Source organism: Bos javanicus, chromosome 3 (assembly GCF_032452875.1).
Source record: "Bos javanicus breed banteng chromosome 3, ARS-OSU_banteng_1.0, whole genome shotgun sequence".
NCBI classification, from domain to species: domain Eukaryota; kingdom Metazoa; phylum Chordata; class Mammalia; order Artiodactyla; family Bovidae; genus Bos; species Bos javanicus.
In genome coordinates this window covers 40,468,857-40,488,895 of record NC_083870.1, presented here as the reverse complement: position 1 = coordinate 40,488,895, position 20,039 = coordinate 40,468,857, and the positions used below count along the sequence as shown (strand labels likewise).

General features: G+C 37.1%; 1 long non-coding RNA gene across 1 annotated transcript in view; it reads left to right on the top strand.

The window, feature by feature from the left end:
- LOC133245312 (uncharacterized) overlaps positions 1-18,578 on the top strand; it is a 52,756-nt gene extending 34,178 nt beyond the window's left edge. Inside the window, exon 2 of the long non-coding RNA XR_009735633.1 lies at positions 18,321-18,578. This is a non-coding gene — a long non-coding RNA (uncharacterized LOC133245312). The remainder of the gene's footprint in view (positions 1-18,320) is intronic.
- Positions 18,579-20,039: the final 1,461 nt, after the last annotated feature.

Below are 20,039 nucleotides of genomic sequence, written 5' to 3'. Positions count from 1 at the left end.
TCTTAGATTTGACTCATGAACATATTATTCTATTCCTTCATTGCATGAAAGCTCTGATTTTATAATATTTTCAAACTCCTATTTTTCAGAAATTCATTAGATTCATTCATTGCATACTTTTCTCTTTTGCCAGATTGTAAAGTTTTTAAGCTGTATACCACAGAAAAAGAAAGAAAGAAAACACTACACTATCTAGTGACTTCATCTATAAACAACTTAAAGGGAAATATAAAAATAAATATATTTTTTAAATGCAGATATATTTTGAAGCAATATTGTATAAGTACCAATGAAGGCAAAGAGAAGAAAGCTTCTTTGATATACAAGCAGTAAAAAATTAAGTTCTGTCTGAAAACTTCATTCTATTACACACTATATTTGGGGTGGGGTGGGAAGAATCAATTGTAAATACAGAGCCAAAGTACCATAAGTGGAATTTTCATTACTGTGAAATCACTGCTTTAGCACTTCCCTACTTTAAAAATATTAATAAATCATAGAAAATATTTTTTTGTATTAAAAGCTAGAAAATTTTAATCCCCCCAATTGTCCTTTAAGTACATGTTCTAAAGTCATTCTAAATAAGGAAAAATATAAAATTAATTTATTTGAAAATCCTAAGCTACCTTATCGTCTATCAGATCAGATCAGATCAGTTGCTCAGTTGTGTCCGACTCTTTGCGACCTCATGAATCGCAGCATGCCAGGCCTTCCTGTCCATCACCAATTCCTGGAGTTCACTCAGACTCATGTCCATCGAATCAGTAATGCCATCCAGCCCTCTCTTCCTCTGTCATCCCCTTTTCCTCCTGCCCCCAATCCCTCCCAGCATCAGAGTCTTTTCTAATGAGTCAACTCTTCGCATGAGGCGGCCAAAGTACTGGAGTTTCAGCTTTAGCCTCATTCCTTTCAAAGAAATCCCAGGGCTGATCTCCTTCAGAATGGACTGGTTGGATCTCCTTGCAGTCCAAGGGACTCTCAAGAGTCTTCTCCAACACCACAGTTCAAAAGCATCAATTCTTCGGCTCTCAGCCTTCCTCACAGTCCAACTCTCACATCCATACATGACCACAGGAAAAACCATAGCCTTGACTAGACGAAACTTTGTTGGCAAAGTAATGTCTCTGCTTTTGAATATGCTATCTAGGTTGGTCATAACTTTCCTTCCAAGGAGTAAGCGTCTTTTAATTTCATGGCTGCAGCCACCATCTGCAGTGATTTTGGAGCTCAAAAAAATAAAGTCTGACACTGTTTCCACTGTTTCCTTATCTATTTCCCATGAAGTGATGGGACCGGATGCCATAATCTTCGTTTTCTGAATGTTGAGCTTTAAGCCAACTTTTTCACTCTCCTCTTTCACTTTCATCAAGAGGCTTTTTAGTTCCTCTTCACTTTCTGCCATAAGGGTGGTGTCATCTGCATATCTGAGGTTATTGATATTTCTCCTGGCAATCTAGATTCCAGCTTGTGTTTCTTCCAGTCCAGCGTTTCATTGTGTACTCTGCATATAAGTTAAATAAATGGGGTGACAATATACAGCCTTTACATACTCCCTTTCCTATTTGGAACCAGTCTGTTGTTCCATGTCCAGTTCTAACTGTTGCTTCCTGACCTGCATATAGGTTTCTCAAGAAGCAGGTCAGGTGGTCTGGTATTCCCATCTCTTCCAGAATTTTCCACAGTTTATTGTGATCCACACAGTCAAAGGCTTTGGCATAGTCAATAAAGCAGAAATAGATGTTTTTCTGGAACTCTCTTGCTTTTTCCGTGATCTAGTGGATGTTGGCAATTTGATCTCTGGTTCCTCTGCCTTTTCTAAAACCAGCTTGAACATGAGGAAGTTCACTGTTCACATATTGCTGAAGCCTGGCTTGGAGAATTTTGAGCATTACTTTACTAGTGTGTGAGATGAGTGCAATTGTGCGGTAGTTTGAGCATTCTTTGGCATTGTCTTTCTTACGGATTGGAATGAAAACTGACCTTTTCCAGTCCTGTGGCCACTGCTGAGTTTTCCACATTTGCTGGCATATTGAGTGTAGCATTTTCACAGCATCATCTTTCAGGATTTGGAATAGCTCAACTGGAATTCTATCACCTCCACTAGCTTTGTTCGTAGTGATGCTTCGTCTATAGCAGTGTTCTTATTTATTTATTTAATGTCTTACCGAATAGCTATTACGTATCAGGCCCACATTAAGGTGGAGAAACCTTAGATTTCACACTCTCATAGAGTTCATATTGTAGTGGTAAAATGTAGGAGACTAACAACAATTAGTAAGAATCACTTGAGAATAACAGCATGAAAAACAATAATTTCAGAAATAATAATAGTAGTTACCATTTTGAGTGTCTACCCTGTCTAATATAGTACCATAATTTTAATCTTATTCATCTCAAATAAAACACTGGAGATATATATTTACAAATGAAACAGTTAGGTCAATAAAGATTCAATAATTTACCAAATATGTGAAAAGTAGTAAATGGTAGAGTAGGATTTCAATCTTTGTCTACTAGTAAAAAACCCAGGCCTTTTAGCTTTCTTACACTGCCTTTCAAAACTAGCTAACAGTTTGCAGTGAGAATCAAACCCTTTCATAAAAAAGAAAAACATTATGTTTCATTATAGAAATACAATATAAAAGACAGCTCTCCTGAAAGCTTCTCCCAAGAAAGCCCTTGCTGCTAAGGGGGCAGCTGCAGTAGCTGCTGCTGCCGCCAAGATTCCAGCAAAAAAGATCACCACTGAGGGTAAGAAGGCTCCAGCCCAGAAGGCTCCTGCCCAGAAAGCTGCAGGCCAGAAGGCAGCACCTCCTCCTAAAACTCAGAAGTGTCAGAAAGCTCCATCCCAGAAAGCACCTGCTCCAAAGGCATCTGGCAAGAAAGTATGAGTGCATAAGAGGCTATTCGAATCAGAATAAAAGTTCTTTTTGACATGCTGGCAAATTAAAAAAAAAAAAAAGAAATACAATATTTAGAATGAGGATGACTGTTATAACCTAGAATTCCTAATAGCATAGTGGTTAATGAATCAAAATACTGAAGTCAGATGTTTGAAGTTAAACTCTAGATTTGTTACTAACTAACTATGAAACTCTGGACCAGTTAAACTTTGACCATATACTGTTTTAAAAACTTAATTCAATACTTAATCATTATCTATCTTAGTTTACTCATCCATAAAGTTTGTATAAACACTGAATGAGTTAGTATATGTAAAGTACTTAGAACAATACTTAAGTACCTAGTTCAGTTCAGTTCAGTTCAATTCAGTCACTCAGTGTTGTCTGACTCTTTGCGACCCCATGAATCGCAGCACACCAGGCCTCCCTGTCCATTACCAACTCCCGGAGTTCACTCAAACTCACGTCCATTGAGTCGGTGATGCCATCCAGCCATCTCATCCTCTGTCGTCCCCTTCTCCTCCTGCCCCCAATCCCTCCCAGCATCAGAGTCTTTTCCAGTGAGTCAACTCTTCACATGAGGTGGCCAAAGGATTGGAGTTTCAGCTTTAGCATCAGTCCTTCCAATAAACACCCAGGACTGATCTCCTTTAGGATGGACTGGTTGGATCTCCTTGCAGTCCAAGGGACTCTCAAGAGTCTTCTCCAACACCACGGTTCAAAAGCATCAGTTCTTCGGCACTCAGCTTTCTTCACAGTCCAACTCTCCCATCCATACATGACTACAGGAAAAACCATAGCCTTGACTAGACGGACCTTTGTTGGCAAAGTACTGTCTCTGCTTTTGAATATGCTATCTAGGTTGGTCATAACTTTCTTTCCAAGGAGTAAGCATCTTTTAATTTCATGGCTGCAGTCACCATCTGCAGTGATTTTGGACCCTACAAAAATAAAATCTGACACTGTTTCCACTGTTTCCCCATCTATTTCCCATGAAGTGATGTGACCAGATGCCATGATGTTAGTTTTCTGAATGTTGAGCTTTAAGTCAACTTTTTGACTCTCCTCTTTCACTTTCATCAAGAGGCTTTTTAGTTCCCCTTCACTTTCTGCCATAAGGGTGGTGCCATTTGCATATCTGAGGTTATTGATATTTTTCCTGGCAATCTTGATTCCAGCTTGCGCTTCCTCCACCCCAGCATTTCTCTTGATGTACTTTGCATATAAGTTAAATAAGCAGGGTGACAATATACAGCCTTGACGTACTCCCTTTCCTATTTGGAACCAGTCTGTTGTTCCATGTCCAGTTCTAATTGTTGTTTCCTGACCTGCATATAGGTTTCTCAAGAGGCAGGTCAGGTGGTCTGGTTTTCCCATCTCTTTCAGAATTTTCCACACTTTATTGTGATCCACACAGTCAAAGGCTTTGGCATAGTCAATAGAGCAGAAATAGATGTTTTTCTGGAACTCTCTTCCTTTTTCAATTATCCAGCAGACGTTGGCAATTTGATCTCTGGTTCCTCTGCCTTTTCTAAAACCAGCTTGAACATCTGAAAGTTCATGGTTCACATATCACTGAAGCCTGGCTTGGAGAATTTTGAGTGTTACTTGACTAGCGTGTGAGATGAGTGCCATTGTGCGGTAGTTTGAGCATTCTTTGGCATTGCCTTTCTTTGGGATTGGAATGAAAACTGACCTTTTCCAGTCCTGTGGCCACTGCTGAGTTTTCCAAATGTGCTGGCATATTGAATGCAGCACTTTCACAGCATCATCTTTCAGGATTTGAAATAGCTCAACTGGAATTCTATCACCTGCACTCGCTTTGTTCTGAGTGATGCTTTCTAAGGCCCACTGGACTTCACATTCCAGAATTTCTAGCTCTAGGTGCATGATCACACCATCGTGATCATCTTGGTCGTGAAGATCTTTTTTGTACAGTTCTTCTGTGTATTCTTGCCACCTCCTAATACTGTCTGCTTCTCTTAGGTCTATACCATTTCTGTTCTTTATTGTGCCCATCTTTGCATGAAATGTGTCCTTGGTATCTCTAATTTCTTGAAAAGATCTCTTGTCTTTCCCATTCTGTTATATAAACAATAAAGACATATTATCTACTTTTTTGTTGTTGTTGTTATCGAATCCTTATTCTCTGGAATAAGGGAATAGACCTGAAATGGGCACCTAATTTTAAGGACTCTTAACAATCCTTCTACCTCTCCCTATGAGTTTCATGTTGGTCTATCCATGTTTCTTTCAATGCTAGTAAATATTGGTCATTTATCTATGTAACTCTCCATCTCTGTGGCTTCTCTACACTCTTTAATCTTCCATTCTTATCCTTCTCTTGTTATGTTTTTTAATCTCTATATTTTTATTCTTTCTTCTTTCTCCATTTCAAACTTTCAAAAATTGATTTATAATTTACAATTTTTACATAATTTTCCTTTCATTGATTCTACCCTACAACTCCTGCAACTCAATTAGTATTTTATAATGTTCTACAAATCAGACCTTTATTTCCTGTTTTGAGGTATCAGTGCAGCATTAACAGTGTTGAACAGACAAGCAAGCATTGACCATTTCTACATTGGGTGAATGAGCCTTATTGATTACTATTTTGTAACTTCACATCCGATATTCAGAAGAGGAATTAGAAAGATGAGGAAAAACAAACTTCTTTGCTACCATCTTTATTTTATTATTTTATATTTTGGATTCAGATTATTTTTTCTTCAAGAGCTTTATTATATTGTATTATATTAAGATGAAGAGTCAACTCTTTGGAAAAGACACTGATGTTGGGAAAGACTGAGGGCAGGAGGAGAAGGGGGTGACCGAGGATGAGATGGTTGGATAGCATCACTGACTCAATGGACATGAGTTTAAGCAAACTCTGGGAGATAGTGAAGGACAGGCCAGCCTGCAGTGCTGCAGTCTGTGGGGTCACAAAGAGTCAGACATGACTGAATAAAAAATATTAAGTCATATCATATCATCATATCAGATTACATTTTATTTTAGGAAACATTCACTTTGATTTGTATGAACTCTTTCCAACTTTAAATCTCTCTCTTTCACTGTCCTTTGGATACATTGCAAACGAACATGAATATCTTCTGAACTGTAATCTAGTGCCAAGGTGGAGTGGGTTCTTCTGACCACTGCATTGTTATAAACAAAACTCACACCGTAATTTTCCCTCAAATGACATCACAGGATTTTCTGTCCGAAGCACAAATATCTTTGGAAGAGGGAGGCAACCAGAAGTGAAAATAGATGTAGGAAAATTATATATTATACTTTGTAAGGTTTGTATTCAGCATAATTTGAGCCAACATCTGTCCCTTAGATGTAGCCTTTCAATCTCTTTGAATCTTTAATGATTGGTATCCAAGCATAAAATACTTTGAAACAATTGATTTTCCATTAAAATCTTTTGCAATTGCATGGAAATGAACAATTTCTACTTCAGATATGAATAGTCAATTATTTTATTTTCAAAATGGAATGAAAATATAATCAATGTATATCTAGGTGATTTACACTAATTTTGAAAACATTTTTTTTTCCAAAGGTAACATGAAAATCTTCTCTAAAAGTAAGTTCTCTTATAAGTTTTAGCTTTTGGCACTCTTTCGGAAGAAAGCTATAAGCATTAACCACCAACTCAGTACTACCCCAGGAAAAACATTGATGGGGGAAAAAAACACACCAGGGCCTCCCTAGGCTGTCTACTTGTTTGCTACTTAAAGCATGGTCCTCAGACCAGAAGCAACAGTACCACCTTTTGAGCCACCGTGCTTCTCAAATTTGAATGTGTTATGATTCGACCTTGGCCTGGGGTGGACTAAGATTCTGCTTAAGGTGATATTAAGGCTGATGGCCCATGGTCCACATTTTGAGTAGCTAAGATTCTAGAAAGTCAAGGGTAACTACTGTGAATGATGTATTTTAACAGCTTCTTTGTAATGATGTTTTATGATGGTATAATCTTCAATATATATATATATATATAGATGAAGTAATTTGGAAATAGCAAATAATTGTTAAGTATACATTTATGACATAAGATTTAGAGGTAAAGACATATGATAGGAAGAATTAAAGGATAGATCAAGTTTTCTAAGGCATGAAAATTACTGTGGTAAAAGGTCATAAGCATTTTATCAGACTAGTCTTGAAAAGAGAAATGCATCTTCTTACTGAAAAATGGCCCATAGTATGTTGCAGTCATGATTTTATTTAACCTTCCACTTGATAGCCACGTCCTGCTAATGAGTAAAAAAATGTTACGATTTCTTGAAGAAATTGCAAAGAAGCACTTACTGTTAGTGGTGTATGAACAGCCTATTCTTTTCATAAGGGAAAAATAGTAAAATCAGTATGTTTTGTATTATAAGTTGTCAAAATTTCTGAAATCTGTATTTTAATACTTTAAGAATGTGTGTTTATTTTTGACATTTCTTTATTCTGAATGAAATGGTTGTTTTTACTAATTGATTGATTTAATTCCTAGTATACAGGGCATATCATGATTGTGCAGCCTTTTGGGAATATTGCTATGTATATAAAATATTTGTAACAAATACATGTGTGAGAAACTTTAGAGCTATGAGAGCTGCAAAAGTATTTGGGAATCATCCAGTACAATTCTTTTACTTTAAAAAGGAAAAATGAGCGTTCCAATGAAATGAAACTACATGATATATCCAAGATCCCACCCAGCTAGCTAGTGGCAGAAGTAGCCCAAAGCTCTTGATGCCTAAGAGATTTTGTTTTTTCATAATAGTTTGAATATTTGTTTTGTTTATCTGAGTTCAGCTTTCCAAAAGCTCAGAAAATAATAATAATGATAATGATAAATGTGTGTAAGACAAAAAGTGCCCACCCTATAATTATTTGTTTGGCCAATGTTTTTGCTGCTTCTGTTCAAATTAGATTAAAATATTTACTAACATATACATTGACTATAAAAATCAACAGTTTTATGGCAAATTATCAAATAAGAACTGATATATTTGTTGGAAGAAACATCTTCAAAATTCAAGGAACTGAAGGTTTAAGTTGAAAAACAAAATTAGAAATCCAATACACACATTTGAAATATGGATACTACTTTACCTGTTTTGAGTGCAAAATAATATCATAATTAAAATATTTTTCACATTATGACAACTCTGAATTCTCATCTCCCTTTCATATCAGGAACTCAGCTTTTCCCCAATATCCTAAACTATTTCTAAAGACCCCACACTTGCTTGCCCTGGTTCATTAAATTCTTCCTCTTTTCTGCTGGTCTGGCTAAACTGACAAGAAACTGAGAACTCAGGTGTACCTCATTAAGTCAAATTTATGTAAGAGTTGGTCTTCACAACAGCCTCTCTTTGCGGTTAAAAAGTTCTCCAGTACCAAACTGCTCTCTTGGCTAGAGTTCAGAGCAGTTCAGCAATCTGGTGCAAGGCCATAAGCAATAGAAATTTGCCACAGAGCAGAGGCTGTGTTAGGCAGAAATGAAAGAAGTCCAAAAGTCAATCTGGCTCTGAGGTAAGGGATTTTTCAGTGTGACTGCTCATCCTTGGGGGAAGGATTCCTCCCAGTGTTAGGTTTTTTGAGGAGGTCCTACAATAAAAAGAATTACCTTGAGCCTTAACTATGACAGCTTATTTATTTTTTAGGATTTCTTTTTTAGAACAATTTAAGATTTGCAATGAAATTAAGTGGCAATTGCAGAGATTTACTATCTATCCCCTGTCCACCAGCCAATAATCATAATGATTATCAACATCCCCTGCCACAGTAGTACAGTTGGTACATTTGATGAGTCTACACTGACACATCTTTATCATCCAAAGACCATAGTTTACCTTATGGTTCATCCTTGCTGTTGCACAGTCTTTGGGTCTGGATAAATGTATAATGTCATGGATCCATCATTATGGTATTATACAGAGTGTTTTCGCTGTGCTACAAATCCTCTGTGCTCTTGCCACTCTTTTCCCTGACCCCAACATCAGGTAATCAGTGATCTTTTTTTTTTAACTGTCTTCACAATTTTTCTCTTTACAATAGTGTCAAATAGTTGGAGTCATATAAGATGTGGACTTTTCAAATTGGCCTCTTTTCTTTACATGACTTGATAGCTCATTTCTTTTTAATGCTGAATAATATTCCGTTGTCTGGATGCATCATACTTTATTTATCCATTCACCTACTGAAGGACATCTTGGTTTCCTCCAGGTTTTGGTAACTGTGAGTAAAGCTGCTATAAACATTCATGTGCAAGTTTCTGTGTGGACAAAACTTTTCAGCTTCTCAGAGAAAATACTGAGGAGCAAGATTGTTGGCTCATATGGTAAGAGAGTGTTTAGTTTTTTAAGAAACTGCCAAGTTGTCTTCCAAAGGGGCTGTTCCATTTCTAGTTCTATCAGCAATAAATGAGTCCCAGTTGCTTCATAGCCTCACCAACATTTAGTGTTATCACTGTTCTGGGGTTTGACCATTCTAATAGATATGTAGTGGTAGCTCATTGTGGTTTTAATTTGCATTTCTCTGAAGACACACAATATGGAACACTTTTGATACATTTATTTGCCATCTGTACCTCTTTTCTGGCAAAGTATCTTTTAAGGTTTTGGCCCATTTTTTAATGGGGATGTTTGTTTTCCTATTATTGATTTCTAAGTATTCTTTGTATATTTTGGAAAACAATCCTTTATCAGATGTGTCTTTTGTGAATATTTTTCTCCCAGCATGTGGCTTGTTTTCTCACACTCTTAATTTTTTTTTCTTTGCAGAAAAAATAATTTACACCAAAACTTCAGAGTTTGGCTCACAGAAAGATTTATTGTAATGTCATGAAAGGAAAATATGTGTCTGTTGCCCCACCCCCCCCAATACTCCAAACTCCCTGAAGAGTTTCAGCAAAGCATTTTTAAATGAAAGATGAGGGAGGGGCAGTCACAGGGTATGTGAACAGCTCCTGTACAATTCTTCAATTGGTTGATGGTGAGGTAATAGGGAGGTCAACATTATTAATCCTTAGGGACTAGAAGTTCAGGGGCTACATGCTCATGATCATCAAGCAGTTAATTTCTTTCATTTGGTGGTGGTTTTAGCATTTGAACTACTCAGGAAATATGTATGAGATACTATTGTCTGACTACTTCAGAGAGAAGATATAGCAGAAGGTATGGGGGAAAGGTCTGTATTGGAAAGATCTCATAAGATCCTGCTCAGCTACAGGTGTATGATCTATTTGGACTTAATTTTGTAAAGGCTGTAAGGTCTAAGTCAAGATTCACTATTTTGTACGTGAGTGTCCATTTGTTCCAGCACCATTTGTGGAAGAGATTATCTTCGTTCTATTGTATTGCCTTTTATTCTTTTTTTTTTTTTTTCAGAGATCAGTTTACTATGACATCTCTTAAGAACAGATTTTGCAGCTTGCTTGTCATTTTTTTTTTCAAGTACATACACAGCTGTAGGTCTGAGTGAAAAGTGAAAGTGTTAGTCCCTCAGTCGTGTCTGACTCTTTGTGAGTCCCATGGACTTAGTCTGTCAATGGAATTTTCCAGGCAAAAGTACTGAAGTGGGTATCCATTTCCTTCTCCAAGGAATCTTCCTGACCCAGGGATCAAAGCAGCAGCTCCTGCATCTTCTTGCATTGCAGGTAGAATCTTTACAATGTGAGCCACAAGGGACACTGAGTAAGTTCCAGCATAAACTGTTCACTGTGCTCAAATCCAATCTTCCCCAAGTCAATGTCAAGAAAAAGAGTACAATTCTGCTTCTCTTATAATCCGAAGTCTCTTTGGCTCTTAGATAAAATTCTGGCTTCAAATACTGTTTACAGAAGTGTACTGCCAAAAATGAGCATAGCATTAGAAGGGCTTTTGACATGCTGAAGTATGAAGAATATACTTCTTTCAGAAAAGTATATATATATATATATATATATACACACACACACACACACACACACACAGTTGCTTCATATCTTTCTACATAACTAAAGAGGAAGGGCGAAGTTGTTTCAAAGGTGATATGTGTGTGTGTGTGTGGGTGTGTGTGTGTGGGTGGGTGGGTGTGTGTGTGTGTGTTTGTGCTCAGTCACATCCAACTCTTTGCCAACCATGGACTGTGGCTCACCTCTGTTCATGGAATTTTCCAGGCAAGAATATTGGAGTTGGGATACCATTTCCTACTCCAGGGGATATTCCCCACCCAGGGATCAAATCACATCTCTTGCATTTCCTGCATTGGTGATAGCATGTAATTTGAACTAAGCATATTATTACTAACTTTTACACATCAGCCCAAAATCTGAAAAAAAAATGTAATACTCCATGTTTTACATAGTAATAGCTGTGTATCCATAGTAGATATCTAGTAGATATCCATGTATCTACTTGAGGTAGATACAATGATAGAGCTATAAATTGTTCTTCAGAACACTGAAAATAACTAAATTTGAACAATGGAAAACACATTTTCTATATAATAGAGAACACATTTTCTTCTTTGTTTCAACTTGTGCATGCATGCTCCTATGTGTATACATATAACTATTTATAACTGTGTCTTTAAGGTATCCTATATATTTAAAACTATCATGATTATCTTTATGCAATTTAGGAATGCAACATTTATTGACTCTGTGTAATAAACTAGAGAATGCAATGTGTAACCTTGAAAGAAAAAATTCTGTTAAAACCTCAGAATATTTCTGTATTTTTGAGTTATATATATATGTAAAAAATAAATTTTATATCTGGCTAATAATACTTTTCACTAAATATTTTACATCTTACATAACTGGCCCATCATTAATGATCTCATCCTTCAGTATAAACTATGGTCATGTACTGACCTAAGTGCCAGGATACAATATTGAATAAAACATAGGCAGGCATTTAAACTGAGATTCAGAGACTACTCTAGCCCTCATTGATCTCAGTGTCTTAAAGGACTTAGTCTACCATGCAATTTAAAATGAATCATAATCAGTCAACAATTTTGTATAGGTTTTATTTTTCTTCTCCAACAATACCATCCTAATACAATCTAGTAAGAGCAGAATAATTAAGTGTACAAATAATGAGAGACAATTTAAAAGATATTTTGAACCTGATTTAGGACCTAAATCAACAATTTACTAAGTTTAGCCTTTATCCTATCCTCTACTAAATAATGAAACGTATTCTTCAGTTAAGTTAAACAAATAGCCTTATTACGTCCACAGTGACTAAGAAGAGGCTGCAACTAGAGTCAGAGAAAATTGTTAGAAGTTTATAACATACATGATGAATGATAATTAGGGACTGATCTGGGTAATAGTGGAAGAGATAAACTGAAAATAATGGCTATGAAATATCTACTCTGTTCCATCCTATTCCTTTTGATTCCCCTGCTCAGCTCTATGAAGCAGGGGACTGACCCTTGGAGAATCCATTTCCCATGCTCCATTCTTACTGGACTTCTAACAGGGTTAAGCCAACAGAAAACAGAAAATCTTCACTATTTTACTGGTATCACTAACAGGAACTTTTCATCTTCTGTGGTTCCAGCATCCTTGGATTGTTCAGATGCCAGCTTCTGCCTGGGACTTAGTCCTGGCTCACAACTCTACCTTCTCCTTTTGTCCCCATAGACTATAGGTAAAAGCAACTTCCTGCTGCTCCTAATCTCTAGGTTCTCATATTTTTCCCTGGTTGGCTTCTCAGTCTCTTCCATTAGCCATGTAAACAACACCTTGCATTCTGTTCGGTTCCGCTCAGTCACTCAGTCATGTCCGACTTTTTGTGACTCCGTGAATCGCAGCATGCCAGGCCTCCATGTCCATCACCAACTCCCGGAATTTACTCAAACTCATGTCCATCGCGTCGGTGATGCCATCCAGCCATCTCTTCCTCTGTCGTCCCCTTCTCCTCCTGCCTCCAATCCCTGCCAGCATCAGAGTCTTTTCCAATGAGTCAACTCTTCAATGATGTGGCCAAAGTATTGGAGTTTCAGCTTCAGCATCAGTCCTTCCAACGAACACCCAGGACTGATCTCCTTTAGGATGGACTGGTTGGATCTCCTTGTAGTCCAAGGGACTCTCAAGAGTCTTCTCCAACACCACAGTTCAAAAGCATCAATTCTTAGGCACTCAGTTTTCTACACAGTCCAACTCTCCCACACATACATGACCACAGAAAAAACCATAGCCTTGACTAGACAAACCTTTGTTGGCGAAGAAATGTCTCTGCTTTTGAATATGCTATCTAAGTTGGTCATAACTTTCCTTCCAAGGAGTAAGCATCTCTTAATTTCATGGCTGCAATCGCCATCTGCAGTGATTTTGGACCCCCAAAAAATAAACTCTGACACTGTTTCCACTGTTTCCCCATCTATTTCCCATGAAGTGATGGGACCTGATGCCATGATTTTCATTTTCTGAATGTTGAGCTTTAAGCCAACTTTTTCACTCTCCTCTTTCAATTTCATCAAGAGGCTTTTTAGTTCCTCTTCACTTTCTGCCTTAAGGGTGGTGTTGTCTGCATATCTGAGACATATCAATAATGCATAATATCTGCATTATTGATATTTCTCCCTGCAATCTTGATTCCAGCTTCTGTTTCTTCCAGTCCAGCGTTTCTCATGAGATACTCTGCATATAAGTCAAATAAGCAGGGTGACAATATACAGCCTTGACATACTCCTTTTCCTATTTGGAACCAGTCTGTTGTTCCATGTCCAGTTCTAATTGTTGCTTCCTGACCTGCATATAGGTTTCTCAAGAGCAGGTCAGGTGGTCTGGTATTCCCATCTCTTTCAGAATTTTCCACAGTTTATTGTAATCCACACAGTCAAAGCCTTTGGCATAGTCAATAGATGTTTTTCTGGAACTCTCTTGCTTTTTCCATGATCCAGCAGATGTTGGCAACTTGATCTCTGGTTCCTCTGCCTTTTCTAAAACCAGCTTGAACATCTGAAAGTTCACGTTTCACGTACTGCTGACGCCTGGCTTGGAGAATTTTGAGCATTACTTTACTATGTGTGAGATGAGTGCAATTTTCTGGTAGTTTGAGCATTCTTTGGCATTGCTTTTCTTTGGGATTGGAATGAAAACTGACCTTTTCCAGTCCTGTGGCCACTGCTGAGTTTTCCAAATTTGCTGACATATTGAGTACAGCACTTTCACAGCATCATCTTTCAGGATTTGAAATAGCTCAACTGGAATTCTATCACCTCCACTAGCTTTGTTCGTAGTGAATGTTTCTAAGGCCCACTTGACTTCACATTCCAGGATGTCTGGCTCTAGATGAGTGATCACACCATTGTGAATATCTGGGTCATGAAGTTCTTTTTTTGTACAATTCTTCTGTGTTTTCTTGCCACCGCTTATTAATATCTTCTGCTTCTGTTAAGTCCATACCATTTCTGTCCTTTATTGAGCCCATTTTTGCATGAAATGTTCCCTTGGTATCTCTAATTTTCATGAAGAGATCTCTAGTCTTTCCCATTCTGTTGTTTTCCTCTATTTCTTTGCATTGATTGCTGAGGAAGGCTTTCTTATCTCTCCTTGCTATTCTTTGGAACTCTGCATTCAGATGCTTATATCTTTCCTTTTCTCCTTTACTTTTCACAGCTACTTATAAGGCCTCCTCAGATTGCCATTTTGCTTTTTTTCATTTCTTTTTCTTGGGTATGATCTTGATCCCTGTCTTCTGTACAATGTCATGAACCTCCATCCATAGTTTATCAGGCACTCTGTCTATCAGATCTAGTCTCTTAAATCTATTTCTCACTTCCACTCTATGATCATAAGGGATTTGATTTAGGTCTTATCTGAATGGTCTAGTGGCTTTCCCTACTTTCTTCAATTTAAGTCTGAATTTTGCAATAAGGAGTTCATGATCTGAGTCACAGTCAGCTCCTGGTCATGTTTTTGCTGACTGTATAGAGCTTCTCCATCTTTGGCTGCAAAGAATATAATGACTCTGATTTTGGTGTTGACCATCTGGTGATGTCCATGAGTAGAATCTTCTCTTGTGTTGTTGGAAGAGGGTGTTTGCTATGACCAGTGCATTCTCTTGGCAAAACTCTATTAGCCTTTGCCCTGCTTCAGTCTGTACTCCAAGGCCAAATTTGCCTGTTACTTCAGGTGTTTCTTGACTTCCTACTTTTTCATTCCAGTCCCCTATAATGAAAAGGACATCTTTTGGGAGTGTTAGTTCTAAAATGTCTTGTAGGTCTTTATAGAACCATTCAAATTCAGCTTCTTCAGCATTACTGGTTGGGGCATAGTCTTGGATTACCGTGATATTGAATGGTTTGCCTTGGAAATGAACAGACATCATTCTGTCGTTTTTGAGATTGCATCCAAGTACTGCATTTCAGACTCTTTTGTTGACTATGATGGCTACTCCATTTCTTCTAAGGGATTCCTGCCCACAGTAGTAGATATAATGGTCATCTGAGTTAAATTCACCCATTCCAGTCCATTTTAGTTCGCTGATTCCTGGAATGTTGATGTTTACTCTTGCCATCTCCAGTTTGACCACTTCTAAATTGCCTTGATTCATGGACCTAACCGGAGAAGGCAATGGCACCCCACTTCAGTACTCTTGCCTGGAAAATCCCATGGATGGAGGAGCCTGGTAGGCTGCAATCCATGGGGTTGCTAAGAGTCGGGCACGACTGAGCGACTTCACTTTCACTTTTCACTTTCACGCATTGGAGAAGGAAATGGCAACCCACTCCAGTGTTCTTGCCTGGAGAATCCCAGGGACTGGGGAGCCTGTTGGCTGCCGTCTATGGGGTCGCACAGAGTCGGACACGACTGAAGGGACTTAGCAGCAGCAGCAGCAGCATGGACCTAACATTCCAGGTTCTTATGCAATATTGCTCTTTACAGCATCGGACCTTGCTTCTATCACCAGTCACATCCACAACTGGGTACTACTTTTGCTTAGGCTCCATCCCTTCATTCTTTCTGTAGTTATTTCTCCACTGATCTCCATTACCTTGCATTAAATTCCCTCTATTTTTCAAACTTTGAATGATGTCTTGGTTTCTGTATTTTCTGAATGGACCCTCACTGATACACACGTGCAATATGTTCAGTGTTTCTGGATTAGTATGTTCATGAACTAGTGAGGTATCCGTTTAACTTAAGGCCACAGTTATATTCTGTCAAAAGCAGCTGCAAATGGATTTTTCTAGTTTGTACATCAGCTTTCCTTGTTTAAAGTTCTTTAGGCCAAGCAACAGAAACCCACTATTATTACCTTAATTCACAAAGTTTGTGGGTGAGAGTTAAATTTAAAACCAAAATGCAGGAAATAAAGCTAATAACTTGAAACTGTAACACTGTGCGTTCATTTCCTAGGAGTATGGGAACACAGAACCACAAACTGGAGGGCTTGAAACACTAGAAATGTGTTTTCTCATAGCTGGGGAAGCTGGATATCTGAAACTAACTTTAAAGGCTTTGAGGAAGAATCCGTTCCATTCCTCTCTTTGCTTCTGATGTTTGCTGGCATTCTATGGTGTTTCTTGCCTTTAGTTGGCTTGTAGACTTATCACTCAAACATCTGTTTCCCATCTTCACCTGGTATTCTCTTCTCTGTGTATCTTAGTGTCTAAGTTTCCTTCTCCTTAAAAAGATATCAGTCATTGGATTAGGGTACACTTTGTTATGGTGTGCCGTAATTTTAACCTGAGAACATCTGCAAATACACATTCTGGACTCCAAGTGGACATGAATCTGCAGGATACATTATTCAACATAGTACTGAAGACCAAAGTTACATGTGTATTGCAGTAAATGTCAGTCACTGAAGGTAATCTGGGATGGTCTTTTCCACAGAACTTTAGCACATGTAACTCTGAAGATGTATACTTTGTCAATCAGCTGGCATTTATTGAACATTCCAATAGTTAAGCACCTACTAGGTATTTAAATATACAGGCACAATATTTTATAGCAGATCTCTAGAACACGTTTGTCTTTTACAACTGAAACTTTATACCTGCTAAACAGCAATTTCTCATTGACTCCTTCCTATTATGTGAGGTATCTAAACTAGTCAAGCTCATGGAAATGGGGAGTAGAATGGTAGACCTTATATTTTAAAGGGAGAAAAAAAACAACAACTTACAGAAAGCAAGATAGGATAAAACTTTGAGAGAAAAAAGTTTAGTTATAAGATTTAGCTTAAATAAAGATATTTATCTTACACTTATCTACTGTGAAGCTTGGAGTTTAAAATAGTGAGTGGGAATTTTAAAATTCCCACTTTAAAATTCTTAATTAACCAAATATCAAATTCCTTATACAAAATAATCTATACATACAGCAAATAGAATAAAATTCTCTCAGTACTTTTTTCTGAACTGTATTCACTATTTCTTGAAAGTGGTACCATTTTCTTTTCAATATTGATTTCAGTTTTCAAAAATAGTTTAAATAACTCTATTGAATATCACCAGTTTATTTATACTCCTAATCCCTGAATAATATTTCATTGTTGATTTTGTTTCAAAAAGGATGAAAAAATATTTTTATATATTTTAAAGAAATTTAGTTAAATTTTCTTATATTAATATTCTAAAGTATCTTAAAGCTGTTGGAAGTGTACAGTTCTGTTATTTTTCTATTCACGTTTTCTTTTTAAAAAATGTAAGTATGCTAATTTACAAATAACTACAAAAATAAATAACTACAAGTATTCATGACATTATTAATCTTTTCTGTCATAAGAGTTGTAAAAACTACAATAGTGAATCTATACTGATTGATCCTCACCTTGGTTATTTTATCACTTTTTATAAGTATTCAATAACTACTTTGAAAAAACACATTACACTAACATATATATATATGTATATATATATACACACACACACACACATGAATATATATGTATATATATACACATATATGTATGTGTGTGTGTGTGTATATATATATGTATATAAATGTATGTTGTTTTGTTATTTAGTTGTTAAGTCCTGTCTAACTCTTTTTGCAACCCCACGGACTATAACCTGCCAGGTTATTTATCACTGACCCATATATATATATATATATGGGTTTCCCTGGAGATATATGTTTATATCTCCAGAAAGAAAATTGATTTTCCTCAGCATTTGTATTTTAGACACCTTAGAGCTACTATTAATATCCCCTTTCAGGAATTTTGTATTGGTAAGTGTACCTTCTTCTGATTGGCTTTGTAATAGGGAATAACAAATCTGACTTCATATCAGATCTGTTTCTTTTACTTTAAACTTTGTATTCTAATACTTTTGCTACAGGTTAATCACTAAAGTGATGTTGTCTATAGCTTAAAGCACGTATAATGGTCCATCTCCAGGAAACCTACCTACCATGCCTAATCCTGAGCTAAAATACCTTTGTTTGGCTCACAGGAAACTTCCTGATCAGGCGCACCTGTGAACAGCTGCAGGAAAGAAGAAATTAACACATCCCCTCTGGAGTTTGACCAGAACCAGGATGTATTTGCAACAATTTACCACCTTTTCTACTTTACCTCCTTACCTCACCTTCTTTATTCTATAAAACAAACTAGCATCCAAACTCAGCAAGATGGTTCTTTGAGACAGTAGTCCACTATCTCCTTAATCTTCTGCCTTTCCAAATAAAGTGGCCTCTCCGTTTCCCAACAACTCGTCTCCCCATTTACTTGTCTGTCATGCAGCAAGCAGTACAAGCTTGAACTTGGTAATAAGTTTTATTATCAAAATAAGTTTTTTGATTTTGTGCATATGCCCCCATGAATATCTGGAGGAGGAAATAGCAGCCCACCCCAGTATTCTTGCATAGAAAATCCTGTGGACAGAGGAGCCTGGCGGGGTATAGTCCATGGGGTCACAATGAGTCTGACATGACTGATCATTCAGGCATACATGCCCTATGAATATAAAAGTTGCCAACATAATAAAAGTTTCCTCAGTTCTTACTGGCATATACCTTGGTTCACATTACTAGGCAGCATTTACTAAGATAGATACACGAATGCAGAAACACCTAAAAATGCTGAAATACCTGTGCTGGCTAGACTTGATGCACTCTAGTGGTATTTGGAATGAACAACCATAATTTTTAAAAATGTTAGCATACTTAGGGACTGAATACCTGCCCATAGGTATATTCTCAGTATCATCACTATACTGTTATAAGCAGGCCAGGATAATGCATTTATGCAATTGTCATGTACTCATTCATTAAACAAACATTAAGTGATGCTTACTGTGTGTAGTAAATTGTGTCAGATGCTCAAGATAAAAGCATAAAAGTCTTGACCATGTCCTTAGTGTTAGTAGCTCAGTCGTGTCTGACCCTGCAACTTCATGGACTGTAGCCCACCAGCCTCCTCTGTCTGTGGGATTTTTCCAGGCAAGAACACCTGAGGGTGTTGCCATGACCTCCTACAGAGCATCTTCCCAGCCCAGGGATCAAACCCTTGTCTCGTGTTTCCTGCATTACAAGCAGATTATTTACCCACTGAGCTACCTGGGAAACCCAGCTAACATCAGGCTTAGTGATAAAAGACAAAAAAATTTCCCCTAAGATCAGTAACAAATCAGGGATGTCTCCTGTCAAACTTTCATTTGACATCACACTTGAGGTTCCAAACCAGTGCAATAAGGCAGGAGAAAAGGTATGTGTGTGTTGGGGATGGGATAGGCGGGAAGAGTAAGACATAGAAATTGTAAAGGAAGAAGTAAAACTGTTCATGTTTATAAACTACTTTTTCTATGTAGAAAATTCTGTTGGAGATTTTAAAAAATCTACTAAACCTAACGAATGAGTTTATGTTGAATAATAATGGATCAATATAAGTTAATCAATTGTTTTTCAATATACTAGCAACAATCCACTCAAAATAGATTAAAAACAATGCCATATAAAATAGCATCAAAAATATGAAATAGGGATATATCTGATGAAATATATGCATTATCTATATACCAAAAACTGTAAAATCAATCCTGAGAAATTAAACACACAAATAAATAAAATTACTTAAAATGAAATAAATGAAACATATATACATATTTTGGAAGATTTAGTATTGTTAAGATACCAATTCTCCCCTAATCGTTCTCTGCTGCTGCTGCTAAGTC